Genomic DNA, 16,618 nt, shown 5'->3' with positions numbered 1-16,618 from the left:
CACAACACCTGGAGTGTCACAGGTTAGCCAACACTGATCTATATTATTCACTTTACTTAGCAGAGTGTGTGGACATGTTCAGTAGGGTAATCTCAGGATGATAGGTAATCAAATTAGACACAAGAGTTGTAGCCATTTTTCTATTGTCATAGTGCAAAATGTAAAAAGTACTCCAGTACATGTTGACTTTATTGTGGGTGTGGAGGATTTGTACATTTTATGCATAATATGTTGTTAACAACTGTCCCAAAAATATGTATTGTTATTATGTTGTCTTTTATTTGATAATAACAACATGCAGTATTCTGCAGTGCATTAAAATAGGGCTGTAAAATTAAACATACCTAGAACACAATACTGTAGCATAATGTGATAGGGCACAGTGTTTACAATTTAGAAGATATTACATATACTGACATAAGAATTAAATACAAGCAGCTATAGAAAAATGAACGTATGTTCTCAAATTCAAACTTTACATTTAAACTGTAGCTTTACATGTAAAACTTTATTATGTACAAAATAAAATAATAAACCTGAAAAGTGTGTTATTTATCCAATATGTGTTGTGAAATAAGACATTGATTAAAGATACTGTGCTAAACTATACATTGTAACATTAAATATTTCTAATTATTCATTATATATGTGGTTGTTGTCTGCCAATGCAGGATTAATAAATTATGATACATTTACATCTCTTGGAAGATCTAAGAAAAAAATCTTCTTTATGATTTAAGTAGTTTGTTTAGGATACATAGAACAGTTTCCAAAACACACTTTAATGTCTTAAGTGTCTGCATAACACCAGTATCAGCTGGGAACCCGTTGGTTCACTCATTGCTAAATATGTATTTAATATAATAACACCAATAGGACTTTTACTTGGTAATATTATACACCTATTTCTCCTTTAATAGATAACAGCTCTGTAGCCCACACAATAGACAAATAGCTTATTTAAATGTTAAAAGATTAACTAAAATATGTAAGAACAAATAGAACACATATGTTTACACAATACAATCCAGAATTTATTGACTGTTACCAGAACTTTTTCTTTCAATTTGTTCATCCATATAAATCCAATTACGTTTGGTTCCTGACTATTTATTTTTGTATCTACAGTTATAGCTGGACTAATGCATCATAGATGGTAGGAAAGTTACAATCTTTAAGATGTGTCCATGGGTGTGTCTTAATGTTAAAAATGAGTCAGACATAGTTCATAAATATAGTATAATAAGTCATTAAGTTCATGCTAGCAACAAGCACACAGACAGCAATATGACCTCAAGGGTTTATTTTTTTTTTATATAATTTGTTTAGTAACAGTGTTCCTAAAGCACGAAAGTGGCATTCAAGGGACAATACCGTCATCTTTGCTTAAGCTGGTGACTCACATGGCAGTTACGTGTGCCAGTATGGATGACTTAGACCAAACTTTAGCAAAATCACTGCATGTGTGGGTGACACTAAAGTTGTTTGAAATGTGCACTGATTTGTAGGATTTCAGGCAGAAAATGCAGTTAGCCGTTGACCACTATGGTTTTATATATGTGGTCATCGGCAATAGCATTAACAGAGAACTATGAGATTCAGATGTTCAGATTTGCTACCAAATTTTCTCACATGCTTCCATTTGTAAATTTACTCTTACGGGGACATCTTTGGTTGACTTGTTAAATTGCTGTAAACTACATTTTCCCAACACCATTCTCTTTAGCCCAAAATTATTGTTCCTCCCAAACAAAATACAATGACGATAGATCCAGTTTTGATCAGGTCAGAAAATATGTTCCTATGATTGCCTTTGGTAGGTGTGTGAGCCTATGGGCAGACTGTACTGCATAGGCCTCTCAATGCCATTGGTCAGTCTGACTGCTGCACGACCAGAGTTAAACTATTTGGCCCTCTACATGTCTAGGCAAATTGGACACAGATCCATGCAGTTTGGCTGAACGACTTGATCTATTGCTGTATTCAACTCGTTTGGGCATATTCAATTGTTGGCGTTATAGGCAAAAATCTTGCGGCGCACACACTATTACCATTATTACGGTAATAGTGCTCGTAAATAGCGTTATTACTGTAGTTTTCTCGCTGGATTTCAGCTCGCGGCTCAGGGAGCTGCGAGCTGAAATCCAGCTAACTACTACTGTAAAACGGGAGTAGTTTTAACGCCGTGGGGAATTCAAACAATTGAATATGTCCCTGAATGTGTGGTATGCTCCTAAATCAGATACATGCTCAGGTTAATTGATACAGTTCTGATATACAGATTTGAAATCCAATGTCTTTTGCAGGTTAATTGATACAGTTCTGATATACAGATTTGAAATCCAATGTCTTTTGCTGAATAGGCATAGGGGAAGAGCAGTTGCCTAAGACTGGCAGGTTTATTGGAAAAAAGTAATTGTTTTCTTCACAAATCTCATACTTTGGGGGAGATTCAAAGTCCTGCGTGCATATTCAGGTATTACAGTTCATAAAATATTGATTATTTTTGCTAGCAAGAATAAGCAATGTTTTATTACCCTAACATCCCACAGAGTCTCATCATACTGCAACAGGACTTTGTTCTCAATTGAATGTGCCCCTTTGAGTGATGTAGAAAGACCTGCACACAGTCTTAGAAAAATGAAATGTAATGTATGTTTTCTGTGTAATTTGCTTTTAGCTGTGATTACAGATTTGTGAATCCATTTTTAGGATTGCTGAGAATTCCTGGTTCAGATGACCTAAGTAGATTAGTTAAATCATATTGTTTATTATTTTGTTTTTATTTGGTCAAGTTGGTTATTGATTTTTATGATTACAATCACAGTTGATATTATTTATGTATTTCTAAATTATGATTTAGCTAATCTGCTCAGGTCATCTTTTATGTTCCTGGAGTCCACGGCATGGAGTCATCCTTTACTCTTCTTCAAACATCACATGCAGTCCTTCTCCAAATTCAGCCGCTTTCACCTCCAGACTATATGCAAGATCGATCTATCCCTTTCTCACCATGGAAGCTACCAATACTCTAATTCACTCTCTTATAATCTAACATAGTAACATAGTAACATAGTTGATGAGGTTGAAAAAAGACACCAGTCCATCAAGTTCAACCTATTTTGGATCTCCTGCGATCCTGCACTTATATTTGAAATTGATCCAGAGTAAGCAACCGCCAATCTGTTTCAATTGTGAAAATCCCCCAGACCTAATATTGCAGTCCTATTTTTACCCTATATCCACTACTATCCTTCATTTTAATTAACGGTCGTATCCCTGGATACACTTTTCCGCTAAAAATTTGTCTAACCCTTTCTTAAATATATCTATTGAATCTGCCATCACAACCTTCCCTGGCAATGAATTCTATATCTTGACTGCCTTTACTGTAAAGAACCCATTCCTTTGCTGGTTGTGAAATTTTCTCTCCTCTAACCTTAGGGGGTGACCACGTGTCCTATGTATAGTCCTTGAGGTAAAAAGTTCCCATGAAAGCTCTCTGAATTGACCCTTAATGTATTTGTACATAGTAATCATATCTCCCCTTAGACGCCTCTTTTCTAAAGTAAACATGCCTAAACTGGCTAACCTTTCCTCATAACTTAATAACCATACTCTTTATCAATTTTGTCGCCCTTCTCTGAACCCTTTCTAGTTCCAAATTATCTTTTTTATAGAGTGGTGCCCAGAACTGTACTGCATATTCAAGATGAGGTCTTACCAACAATTTATACAGTGGCAAAATTACACTGTCTTCCCTTGCATCTATGCCCCTTTTTATGCTTGCCAATACTTTATTTGCCCTTGCAGCTGCTGCTTGACATTGAGCACTATTGCTAAGTCTACTGTCTACGTGCACTCCTAAATCCTTTTCCATTATAGATACTCCTAAATTAATTCCATTTAATTTATAGATTGCGATCTTGTTTTTGATCCCTAAATGCATAACCTTACATTTATCTATGTTAAACCTCATATTCCATTTGGCAGCCCAATCCTCCAGTTTATTTAAGTCCCTCTGTAGAGAAGCTACATCTTGCTCTGATTTTATTACCTTACAGAGTTTAGTGTCATCTGCAAAAATAGAAACTTTACTCTCTAAACCATCACCAAGGTCATTAATAAATATATTAAAAATGAGTGGCCCCAGCAAGGAGACGGAACGGCACCCCTTGCATTGCAACATGGCTTTGTTCAGAAAACTTGAGTAAGAAAACTTACTCAATTTTTTTGCTTAACTTTCCTTAATGAATCAGGCCAACTAACAGCATTTCCCTCCATGTCCTGAGATGTAAACTTTGGCCAGAGTAATCTGATGACTTTTACTAGACTAATGGGGAGGATTAAATATTTCCTCTCCATAATGGCACTCACAATGTCAGGTACCGGTCTACTTGCCTAGCCAGGGGTGATGTAGATGTTTTGGTTAGGGGTGGGGGTAATTTCCCAAGTACAAATGTTTTCCAAGTACAAATGAAATATACAGGGCTCCACCTTCCTTCTCTCCCCCCAACTCCACTGTCTTCTTTTTCCTCTGCCAAATATTTGTTGCCCCCCCCCTAGCTCCAACTAATCAGTCTGTTGTTGTAAGCGGTGGTAATCGTTTCTACGATTACCACAATGCCGGCACAGACAATCCCTGCAAAAAAATGATGACGTCACGCCCGGCAGTCAGTGAGAACAGTGAAGTGGAGGATCCGGCGCTGGATGAATGGTAAGTTTTTTTGGGGGGTTTTTCTTCTTTTTATTTGGAGGGCGATCGCGGCACCCCTGTGACAGCGCCGCGGCACCCCAGGGAGCCACGACGCACACTTTGGGAACCACTGGTTTAAACACTTAACCCGACATTGCCGCTTTAAATTTGGATTGACAGACGTCACAATGACGTCAGCCTGCACTGCCGAATACTTCTTCAATAGGAATGGCTTGCTGTCAGTATGATGATCCAATCGGAGATCTCCATCGTCGGATTAAAGGTAAATCTGTTTAATTTTCATTCGGGTTTTCATTAATTTTCATTTTTTTGCAGGGATTATGCAAGTCGCAATTATGAACATAGATACCCAACCCGTTGTAAGATGCAGTATATTGCCAGCACAGTATGATTTATTTTTTTATGATTGTATTGCCTCAAACTAAAGCAACACATATATAGATATTACTTGTCCATTTTTAAACAGCAGCTTGTGCACTTGCAGCATATGATTGGACTGGAAACTGTAATGACCTATTGCCAAGGTTGTGGAGCACTAGAGATGAATCTGAATAGCCGGATGATGGGATATGGGACACGACCCCTGGTTTTCATTCATAATGGGTATGGCTTACTGTATACATTATTTGAATTACATTGAGCCTCTTCAGTGCTGTTAGGAGAGTGATGTGTAACCATTCCTTTTATGGGGGAAAAATGGGAGAGGGAGGAACAACAATGGGGAGTGTAAATTATGTCATAAATACATAATGGGAATATAGGATTGGATATATGAGTACATGTAGTATCATGATTAAATATTGTACTGGAAAGGGAAAAAGCTCTTTATGTCAAATGAGACATTTGTACACAGGAGAACGTAGATGCATCTAATAAAATAAATTTTTAATTGGAATCTAAATAATGTTATCAGGGTGTTGATTGATATACCAACAACCTGTACATAATAATATGTGTAAAATAAATAAAATTATACAAAATTATAAACAATGTATTGAAGCCTAATATAATGTAAAGCCTAAAAAGATCAATAAAATCAGTATTGTAAAAAATGTGATGTTTATTCTCCCTTTTTTGGCAGTACAGAAAACTTGCTTTAAATACAAGTATAAAATTATGAATGTAATATAATTAGCATTGTCAAACGAATAACAATGTACATGAACTTATCCTGAGACTGACATTTTTATAAAGTTGATGTATAAATAAGAAAGGTACATACAGTTGGATGATTTTAACACACCCTAAGCCTTTACCTGTGCTAAAATTACCCATCTGAAGTATGTCCCTTTCTTATTGTTACATCAGCTTTATGACAATGTCAATTTCATGTCACTTTTATCATTTCTTTTATAAGTTCATGTACATAGTTACTAGTTTGACGATGTTAATTTTTATCTTTATACACCTGCAAATTTTATTCAAAGCTAATTTTTTGAATATCTCAATAAGTTTATTATACAAATCATATAGGATTTCCTCGCTGTCACTTTGAAAATTACCTGACATTTCTCCAAAGCTCTGACCAAATTTCTCCAAATCTCTGCTGTCAGCCTTATAGCAGGAATATTTGGAGCTACAGTGCTCATAACAGACAGTCCCTGACCCCATATCACGCATGTCACCAGTTTTGAGGTTCACTGTGTGCTTTGGTTTCCCTTGGTTACCGCTATCTGTTGCTCAGCCTGGCGTTCCTCTGTCAACGGACGCCATCTTGCCTAGTGGTCTGCGCATGCGTTTCCCTGGGAACCTTCAAAACCTCTGCTCCGCAGTGATTGGATCATCTGCAGCCAGTTCCCTTTATAAGGGCCCTCCTCCCTTTAATGGGTGTCAGATCATTAGGTCTCTCTACCTGATAGGAAGCATTCCCTTTGACTCCTGTTGTTCCTGACATCATGGATGGTGCAGCTTATTGCTACTCAGAACTCCTGTGCTGTTCACTGCTTCTCAGCAACTACCTGTGCAGCTCAGTACTACTCAGCAATACCTGTGCTGTTCATCACTTCTCAGCAATCCCTGTGCTGTTCACTGTTTCTCAGCATTATCGGTGCAGCTCAGAATATCTGTCACTCTAGCAGCAATCAGGGCGATTCCCATTATCCGGCTTTCGTGACAACCCACATACTTAATACTCTTACAGATTCTAATATATCAGTTATATACAGTTGAGTACTGTTAAGATAGCCACCGACATGAGATTTGTCAGTCTTAGTTGGAAGATGACTGCACACACAGGTCGATAGAGGTCATCTTCCTACCGCCTTTACCAACTCAGTCTGCATAACTTGCAATTTCTCCAACATGCTCTTACCAGCCCCCTGCTTCCCCTGTTCATTCTCTTCAATTGTGAGGTGCTGCGAGCAGCCCTAAGTGCAGCATGTGATTCAGTCTACAAATGGCAGCAAACCTAAGTAGTGTTTTGTGGGAAAGCACAGATGGAAAAAAGCGTATTATAAGCTGACACAATATGAGCCCCTGAATGGGGCTACTGCAGATTACACAGGCAACATTGTCAGCTGTATTGTGATAATATAATTACAAGCCATTTTGCAATAAGCTGACAAAACGTTACACAAATCGTGTCATTTTTGCCCCATCCACTTGATGAAATGATGTAACTGCGTAATTCCTTTGCGCATGTGTGTGGAGGGGGTGGGGGGTAATTCCTTTTTAAAACAAAGTTGGCAAATATGCTTTAATCATTTGCTTCAAGAACATGGGTTGAATATGAAAACATCATTCATGAAGAGCAACTCTCACATACAGTACTGTAGTGTATGTGCATACACAATAGTGTTGCATATTTACAATGGCAAGCAGAAAAGTACAGAAGGTGATGAAACAAAACTGGCAGTCCTTTGACTTAGCATGTCCTCTTCCTAAATAAATTGAACACTGAGAAATAAACTAGATTTGTTTTGTATTCTTTTTCAGTGTCTGAACACATTAGTAAATTATTTTATAGATGAAATAATTCACTTGGGTTTGTTTGTCTTCCATGGGTTTAACTCTGCTTCTCAGCTAATTAACCTTTGTACCTATTGTTTCAGGGTAATGGAATACAAACTTATTAATTACATCATTTCCGCCTGTCTTGTAACTTCCCATTTCCACTCTAGAGTCAAATCTTACTGTTCAAAGAGCTTTTGATGAGTGAACTTGTACAGAACAATGTAATGATTTAAACATGTGATTTATCTGTATTGTGACACGGTTTGACAGCTCAGACAACGTGTCCAGCTTTGTCTTACTTTGTTTCCTACTAAAAGAGCCATATGTGCTCAGCGCTAGACAGCCTAGTCATTGGGCCAGAGATTGATAACTACTTACAGGACTTTTATTTGAAGAGACATTTAAGCAGTCAGCTCTCCAGTTCAAAAATATAATATAGATTAAACCAAACTACTATCTTTCCTATATTATTTTTTTTTACTGATAACTACATTTTCCTTATGACCTCCCAGACTTTCTCACCTCCACTGACCTCCACAAAGCTTTGTACAGATAACCTTTTCACAGTTTCATTCTAAAAAAAAAACCATTGGGAAAACTATCTAGTAATTATATTATTCTCTGCCACAGAACACTTGCTTTTGGTAGCAAGAAAATACCACTATTGTGACTTAAAACTGTTTAACCCATATGTTTATTTCTTAGGGGTCATGCATGCAAAAGCTATTGCTCTCTGTTAATTATTCACTACCATAGACCATGCGCATGAACGCCAGTGTGCATTAATCTATTTAAATTGCTTTATTATCAATTACATGATGAAAAACCATTCAAAACTGCACACAACACTGTTCATGTGCAGTAGGGGTTAATGCACCAGACTAATAACTGACATTAAATACAAGCAATAGCACTTGAGTGCATGAGTCTTTACAGTGCTTGCTGATAAATTGTTTCCCCAGTTCCTAATAGAAGTAATAGAAGCATGGCCATGTTGAAGTAGGCCAGTGTGCCCAGCTCTTCCAAAGTGCGACCAGGGTTATTCTCCTTTTGGAGCCGGATACGGTGAGGTATGAAAGGTGTTCTTAGGTTATTCTACCCGGGTTCTATTTAAAGCAACTCATTGGCCTTTGCTACATCGTTTGTATGAGCCTCTGCTGTCCCCTCTAGTGACTCAACTTGATAATACAGGGCAGACACGGGTCCAGTGTGAAAAGCGGCAACCTGGGATTTACCTGGGACCAAAGTGCTGTGTGAAGGGTTGCAACGCGGGTTGAAACCATGTTAATTATCACATGTTTTAGTGAGAAATGGGTATTAATGTCTCCGAAAAAATGGGAGTGTAAGTACATGTCTCTAAATTGATACTGCAAAACAGTGGTGTTGCATGACCATCCCAGGTGTTGAAGACTGTCTTACACTCATCCATTTTTTGACTGCTGCCGATATTGCCATTAGTAGATTTTTGCTCCCTTTAGAAGCTCTCACATTTTGTGGCAAAATACCTAAGATAGCCCATTCCGGTGTATATGGCAGAAAATTTACCAACTCCGCCATAAAGAATCTCCACACTCTGGTCCAGGAACCTTTTACAATGGGACAAGCCCAGAAGCAGTGGAATAAATTAGCTTGAGACTCGTTCCATTTGGAGCAGTTAGCCCATCCTTTTTCTTGACAGAAAAGAAGCTTACCTCTGTAGGTAATAAAGACTTTCAGATGAAGCCCTAGTTCTCTCAGATCTTCCTACCATAAGGAAAGATGGTAGGAACACCAAAGAAAACGAGTCTTACCCGGGAGTAGAACTATAGCACAATCCCTTTTCATTCCCAAAGGGGAAGGGGGGGGGGGTGAGTTCTTCTGATTTCTGCTTACTGAAACAGTCAGCAGAGGAAGTAAAAAATAATCCACACTGAAGAAGATAATCGAGAATGAGGAATTTCTTTTTGTTGACATTGATGAGATGAGAGCTAGGACCGCAACATAATACCTGTGAGGTGTGCGAGTTGAGCACTGGAGATTGTTGGGGAAGACCAAACATGAGTGTGTTAACAGACACGGGAATAATGTAAAAGAAAATGATCTCCTTATTTAAGACTCCTTCTTGTAGTGTCACTAGCCCAGTCTAATACAGAATAGTGCTATGAAAAGGTATTGGACAATCCTGTGTTGGGAGAGTGAGCTTGGACACCACAGATGATACGTTAAAATTACCAGCTGTGCCAGAGTCCAAAAAGACAGACCTTTGGGATGGTGTAGGCCGACCGCAGTAACAAAGTTGGTGCTGTCATTGACAGGAGGAGAGTAAGAACCTAACCAGCTAGGCTTTAGCATTTCCTAGACGGTTGGGACAAGTCCCAAGCATATGACCTGACTCGACACAGTACAGGCAGGGATTGTTCATAAAGCGTCTCTCGTGTTCCTCGAGAGAGATCCAAGAATGCCAAAAATACATGGGCTCCTCAACGTTACTTGGGAATGAGGCATCAATCTGACACTGGAATTACGAGATTGTTTCTTCTCCCGTGTCTGCTCCCTGAATCAGATAACCACTTTGTTACAGAGAATAATGAGGCCAAACAAGGAAGATGGTAGCTCCCAGGAAGCCAGGTCATCCTTGATGCAGTCAGACAAATTGTGACCTCACTCCTTAGAAGCAGAACAGGCATAGAGGTGGGAAGCGGTATGAAAGATCACAGGGTCCAGTATGTGAAATACGGTGCTGACAATGGTGCCGACCTGTTACACATTGCCTGAGAACGAGTTCACCTTTTTTTGTTTGGAACAACAGGGCATTGTTTAAAGCCTGAACGTTATTATCTATTATCTTAAGATAGCTGTTTTGTACAATGTACCATAGATACATTATTTCATTGTTCCCCAGGAAAGATTTCTTCTGATTGCCAGTAACGCGTGATGTATGAGGTGGACAGCAGGACTGCACATAGTAGATAGCTGTGCTAATGGACACTAAACATGAAAATGTAATTCAGATATTTATTTTTTAATGAGGGCTGAGTACCTCAATCCATGAGCCATTGGAAGGGTATTGTTATGAATTGGGGTAGTTTTGTGCTTTGCCATCTCAATCTGCAAATATCCCTTTTGTGAGATCCAGGATAGAAATATAGGGCCTGTTTCATTAAGGAAAGTAAAGCAAAGTAATGAGTAACTTTGCACCTTGGCAAAACCATGTTGCATTGGTGGGGGAGGTAAATTTAAAATGTGATAGCAGATTTATAATTGGCATAGGGCATGTCCTAGATCAACGTTAAATTTCAATGTAAAAATAAGCTATCAAGTATTGTGTGCTACATGAAAAAACAGCCAGTATTTACCTTGTGTGCAAAATAAAAAACTTATTTGCACCCCTTGTATTGTAATATGGTTTTGTCCATGAGAAAACGTACTCTTTTTTTGCAGTACTTTCCTTAATGAATCAGGCCCATAGTGTTATAATTCCAAGCTGGTGGATGAGCCCATCCACTAGTGGCACATTTATATGTACCTGTTCCATTGTTCAACTTGCAATAATCCATGCAGATGCAGGTCTCTTCATCTGACTTTGGGACAAGCACAATGGGACTACATCAACTTTTGTGTCCACCACCACCCACTTTTCTGAGAGCATCATGGTGGTGTAACAAAATTATGCCATATTAGGTTGGTTTCTGCCAGAATATCCCTGAGGCCCAAGATCAACATCAACTTTAAGTGGGTGTACAAACAATTGGTCATATTTCCTACATGACTTAGTTTTACATTATATATTTCTCTTCCTCTTTAAGTGTGATGCTGCGAGTTCTTATAATCTATTTCTCCAACTAGAATCACAAAATGCATCTGCCATTTAGCCAATAGCTTGCTCTTCTGTGTGGGTAGAACATGGGGAAAAACATGACAGCAGACATTATAGTTATAGGGGTGTGATTTTGGAAGATTTGCTTCCCATGTATATCTCAATGATTATGGTTGTATAAGGGGATGTACAGTCTTACCAACTTCACAAGTCTCCCTTACTCTATGTGGAAAACTTAATTACTTGCCAACTTCTATATTTATAGACAAAGAATGGCCCGTCTTTGCTACTCTCTATAAGGAGAAGGCCCAGAGGGTTTAACAATACTGCTTATCTAGAGACCCCTGGAAAGAAATTTCCTTTTCTCTTCATCTTTTCCAATCCTGACTGGAAACTCTCAAAATCTTTGAAAAAGGAGGAATAACATGGACTGGGTCTCATGAGAAGTTGGGGGGTATAGTATGTGTGGAGTTTGTATGTTCTCCCCATGTTTGCGTGGGTTTCCTCTGGGTGCTCCCGTTTCCTCCCACACTCCAAAAACATACTAGTAGGTTAATTTCTCTGCTATTAAATTGGTGTGTGGGTGTGTGTGTGTGTGTGTTAGGGTTTTTAGACTGTAAGCTCCAATGGGGCAGGAACTGATGTGAGTTCTCTGTACAGTGATATGGAATTAGTGGTGCTATATAAATAGATGATGATGATGATGATCTTTTCAGCGACCATTATGACAGTTGAAGAGCACAGATCTGAGGGTAAATCTTTTAAAACATGTATAGTGTGTACACATGAATCGGCATGGTGATCAGGACTTTTTTTTAGTTTTCAGTCGTTAGTAAAATCGTTGTAAATAACACATTGGTCGGAAAATTCTGTAGTGTGTACTCAGCCTAAGACTGGAAACTCAGGGTAATTCTTGGTTAGAGTATACTTATATATCAACATGTCATAAAATATGAGTCTTTAAAAAGCTAGTTAAATATTAAATGAAAATAAATACCTTCATTTAGAATTCTGCAATCTGTAATCATTGACTTAGGATAATTTCTGGAGCTCTTGAAACATCACAACAGTTAACTAATTATTTGGTGAAACTGAGTGTCATCCTTTCAGAATTTCCTGTTCATATATCAGAAATGCACAGGGGTGACTTTTTGGTTTGAATTTGAATCAGGTATTTATAAATGATTAAATATTAAAAATGTCATTCAATAATGTCTTGTGCTTTTTCTTTTAAAGCGTTCTGGATTGTCATCACTACATCTGTGATATTATGCATTACATTGGAAGTACCTGTCCCTTAGAAGAAACATATTATATATATATTAATATATTTATTAGGTATACCTGAACACCTGCTAGTTAATGCAAATATCTAAGCAGCCAATCATGTGGCAGAAACTGAATGCATAGAAGCATGCAGGCATGGTCAAAAATTGCAATTATTGTTCAGACAAAACACCAGAATAGAGAAGAAATGTGATCTAAGTGACTTTTACTGTGGAATGATTGTTGGTGCCAGATTCTACTGATCTCTTGGGATTTTTACACACAACTGTCTCTAGAGTTTACAGAATACGGTGCTCAAAACCAAAAACAAAAACATCGGTGAGTGGGTGGAAACGCCTTGTTAATGAGAGACGTCAGAAGAGAATGGCCAGCCTGGTTCCAGCTGAGAGTAAGGCGACAGTAACTCAATTAACCATGGGTGGTATGAGGAAGAGCATCTCTGAATGCACAGCACATCCTACCTTGAAGTGGATGGGCTACAGCAGAAGACAACACAGCAGCCTTGTGACTGCCACACAACACACAGCATCCTTGTGATCGCCACACAATACACAGCACCCTTGTGACTGCCACACAATACATAGCACCCTTGTGACTGCCACCAAATACACAGCACCCTTGGGACCGCCACACATTACATAGCACTCTTGTGACCGCCATACAACACATAGCACCCTTGTCACCGCCACACAAAAAAGAGGGCAACCTTGTCACCATCACACAATACAGAGGGCAAACTTGTCATCACCACACAATACAAATGGCAGCCAGGTAGGTTAATTGGCTGCTAAAAAAATTGACCCATGTGTGTGTGTTAGGGAATTTAGAATGTAAGGCCCAATGGGACAGGGACTGATGTGAGTTCTCTGTACAGCGCTGCGGAATTAGTGGCGCTATATATATAAATAAATAATGATGATGATGATGATGACAGCAATGTCACCGCAGTTTTACAGGCTCCAGTCCTGCCTATTTTACTTGTAATCCAAATACAACATGGTCTTAAATGTGTGAAGGGGACTTCAGTTGTCTGTACTGGATTAGGCAGGTAATAATCTACTTTTTAACACAGCTGCAATAGAATGCCAGATTAAATGTGGACAATCAGAATATATGCATTTGAATGCAGCTTATTCTCTTTAATTTGCATTTTCAGGCAAACATGGGCCTCAATGTCTGTGTCCACTGTCCATCAATAGGAAGTCTGGCAAAACGTCTGTTGTGCTTAGGAAATCTTACCCACAATATTATTGCAAATCTCTTCATCATATCTTCTTCATTTTTGATAAGCCGTGATGTATTTCTCAATGCTATTTGTAGCTTTTTTTTATATCAGCCAACTTTTATTTTGGTTTAGTGGTCCTTTAAATGGATCAGATAAAGCTTCAGATGAAGGCTTGCAATTCGATACAAGCTGGCACCTTTTATCAGATGCAACTGCAGATAAGTTACAAGAAAAGAAAAAATAATGATGTGTGCCTCCTTAATGATATGACAAATGCAGTGTTTTATAGACCTATGAACTAGGATACTTTTAATCTTCTAATATTGAAATGTGAAAGGTCTATTTTATTAAAGTGGGTAGCAAGAAAATTAAATATATGCATGTTTCTGTTCATGAAAATATGCAATGTATGTTGGAAATGTACTTACCTGGAGATTTTATGGAATTGTTTATATTATTGTCAGAGCTCTACAAGTTTTCCAAAGAGAAGACACACCAGCCTCATTTATGATCACAGTGATTCACAAGCAAGGTGCAAAAGTGCAAATTCACTGTAACTCATACTAACAAGAAACTATTCTAACTAATGGACTGATAAAAGCTTTTATCTAGTTGGTTGGACTGGGTTGTTACTACAAATCAGTGGCGGATCCAGGGGGGGGGGGGCGATCAGGGCAATCGCCCCCCCCTAGCAGAGACTTGCTGCCGGCGGCTGCACAGTATGTGCAGGTCCGCTCAGCAGTGACAGGCAGGGACAGTGTGCTGCCCGGCTGCTCTGATTGTGTTTTAAACACAATCAGAGCAGCCGGACAGCACACTGTCCCTGCCTGTCACTGCTGAGTGGACCTGCACATAGTGTGCAGCCGCCGGCAGCCTTAGGTGTCAGAAAGGGGGCGGGGCCTAAATCGCGCCCCCCCTCCCTAAATCGCCCGGGGTACAGCAGTTTTCTAGATCTGCCCCTGCTACAAATATGTGCCACGTTAGTAGATCTCAGAGGGTGGGCAACCTAAGGCCATTGTCTCAGGCACCAGGTTTTGCCAAATTGGCATCAAATTATAAATTATTACTTTAAAAATTCACTTTTTTTGCTACTTTTATTGTTTAAAATAGCTGACATTTTTCAAGTTACTAATTAGTGAAAACTGAAAACAGAACGCAAAACTGATGTGCCATGTTTATTGAATTTTTATTATCAGTATATAAACCCTCGGGTTGTAGAGGAGTAAACGTGCACACTGGAGAATGACATCAATGTTGGCAATTTGTACTTTATAACTCTTGAATTACAGTTTTGGCAAGCTGCAATATCTTTAGGGTGTTGGCATCTTCTAGTGTGGATTTAATTGCTAAATATCTCCTCTCTGTATTGGACTTGCTGAAACAAGACTGTTAAAGACATATGCTACTTAAATTCTAAATCTCTAATCAAACAATAATTCAGTGTGGAGAATACACACGCAGTATACACTCCACAACAATTATTTTTATATGCATAACATATCATGTGCCAAATAACTTTTTATGGAATGCACAAATCTATTGACATCAGTAGTTCTTAACTGGTTCTCACAGGTCAGCTGTAGCAGTATTAACAGTGACCCCAATGTACACGTTGTTTAGTTGACCAAAGGTCATAATTCACTTTTTATTCTTGTAAAACATATTTCTGCAGGCTTTACATACTGCTCTCTTTCAGTTGGGATACCCTACTGCTGAGAACTGGTCATCTGGTCACTCTTTTTGCTTCTTTCCTTGTACAATGCCCTTATGGTAAATGCCAAACACTGGTTTTGGCAGCAACTGGCATTTGATTAGTCATGAGCTTCTTCCCAAGCAGATGATACCCTCCACTGCACTGAATGTTCCCTACTATATCAAACCTCTACCTGGTGCTTACTGTCAAAAGTAGCAATTGGCATTAAACACAAATGTACAACTCTATTAATCCATGACTGAACTAGTGCTCTATAATATGCTAAGGTACCTATCATCCTCAGGGCCATCTTTTCCATTGGGCACGATGGGCAGGTGCCCGGGGTCCCCACGGGCAAGGGGGCCACATAGGCAAGGCTCTTAATAAGAATAAATAATCCTGCAAAAAAAAAATCCTGCAAAAGAAAAACTACAAGGGTCACTGAGCGAGTACATTTAAAAAAAGCAGTGCATCAGGGCCTATATATATATATATATATATATATATATATATATTACATGGGCCCCAATGCACTGCTTTGCTCGGAGGCCTGTAGTGTTGTTAAGACGGCCCTGATCATCCTCACGTATACCCACCATCACTTCTCCTGCTCACAAGCGGCATATTTGAAATGTATTACTCCACCATATTTGTTTACTTCTTCCTGAAAACATGTCTCTTCAGTTTCCTCCATGTAGTATTTAACCCCACTCTCAATCAATACTAAGGCTGGGTACACACTACAATGTTTTCAGCAAACTATTGGACTAATCACTCGATAAATGAGTGTTAAGCCAAATATTCCATTAGTGTGTACACTTTGGCTAGGTACACACTAAAGAATTTTCCGACCAACGTGTTATCTACAATGACTTTACCGTCAACCGATGGTCCGATCACTCGGACAATTAATGAGTACACACTAGTCATGTTTTAGACGATTAATGA

The sequence above is a fragment of the Mixophyes fleayi genome, chromosome 2 (genome assembly GCF_038048845.1).
Source record: "Mixophyes fleayi isolate aMixFle1 chromosome 2, aMixFle1.hap1, whole genome shotgun sequence".
Classification (NCBI taxonomy): Eukaryota; Metazoa; Chordata; class Amphibia; order Anura; family Limnodynastidae; genus Mixophyes; species Mixophyes fleayi.
Note: the sequence above shows the minus strand (reverse complement) of the source record.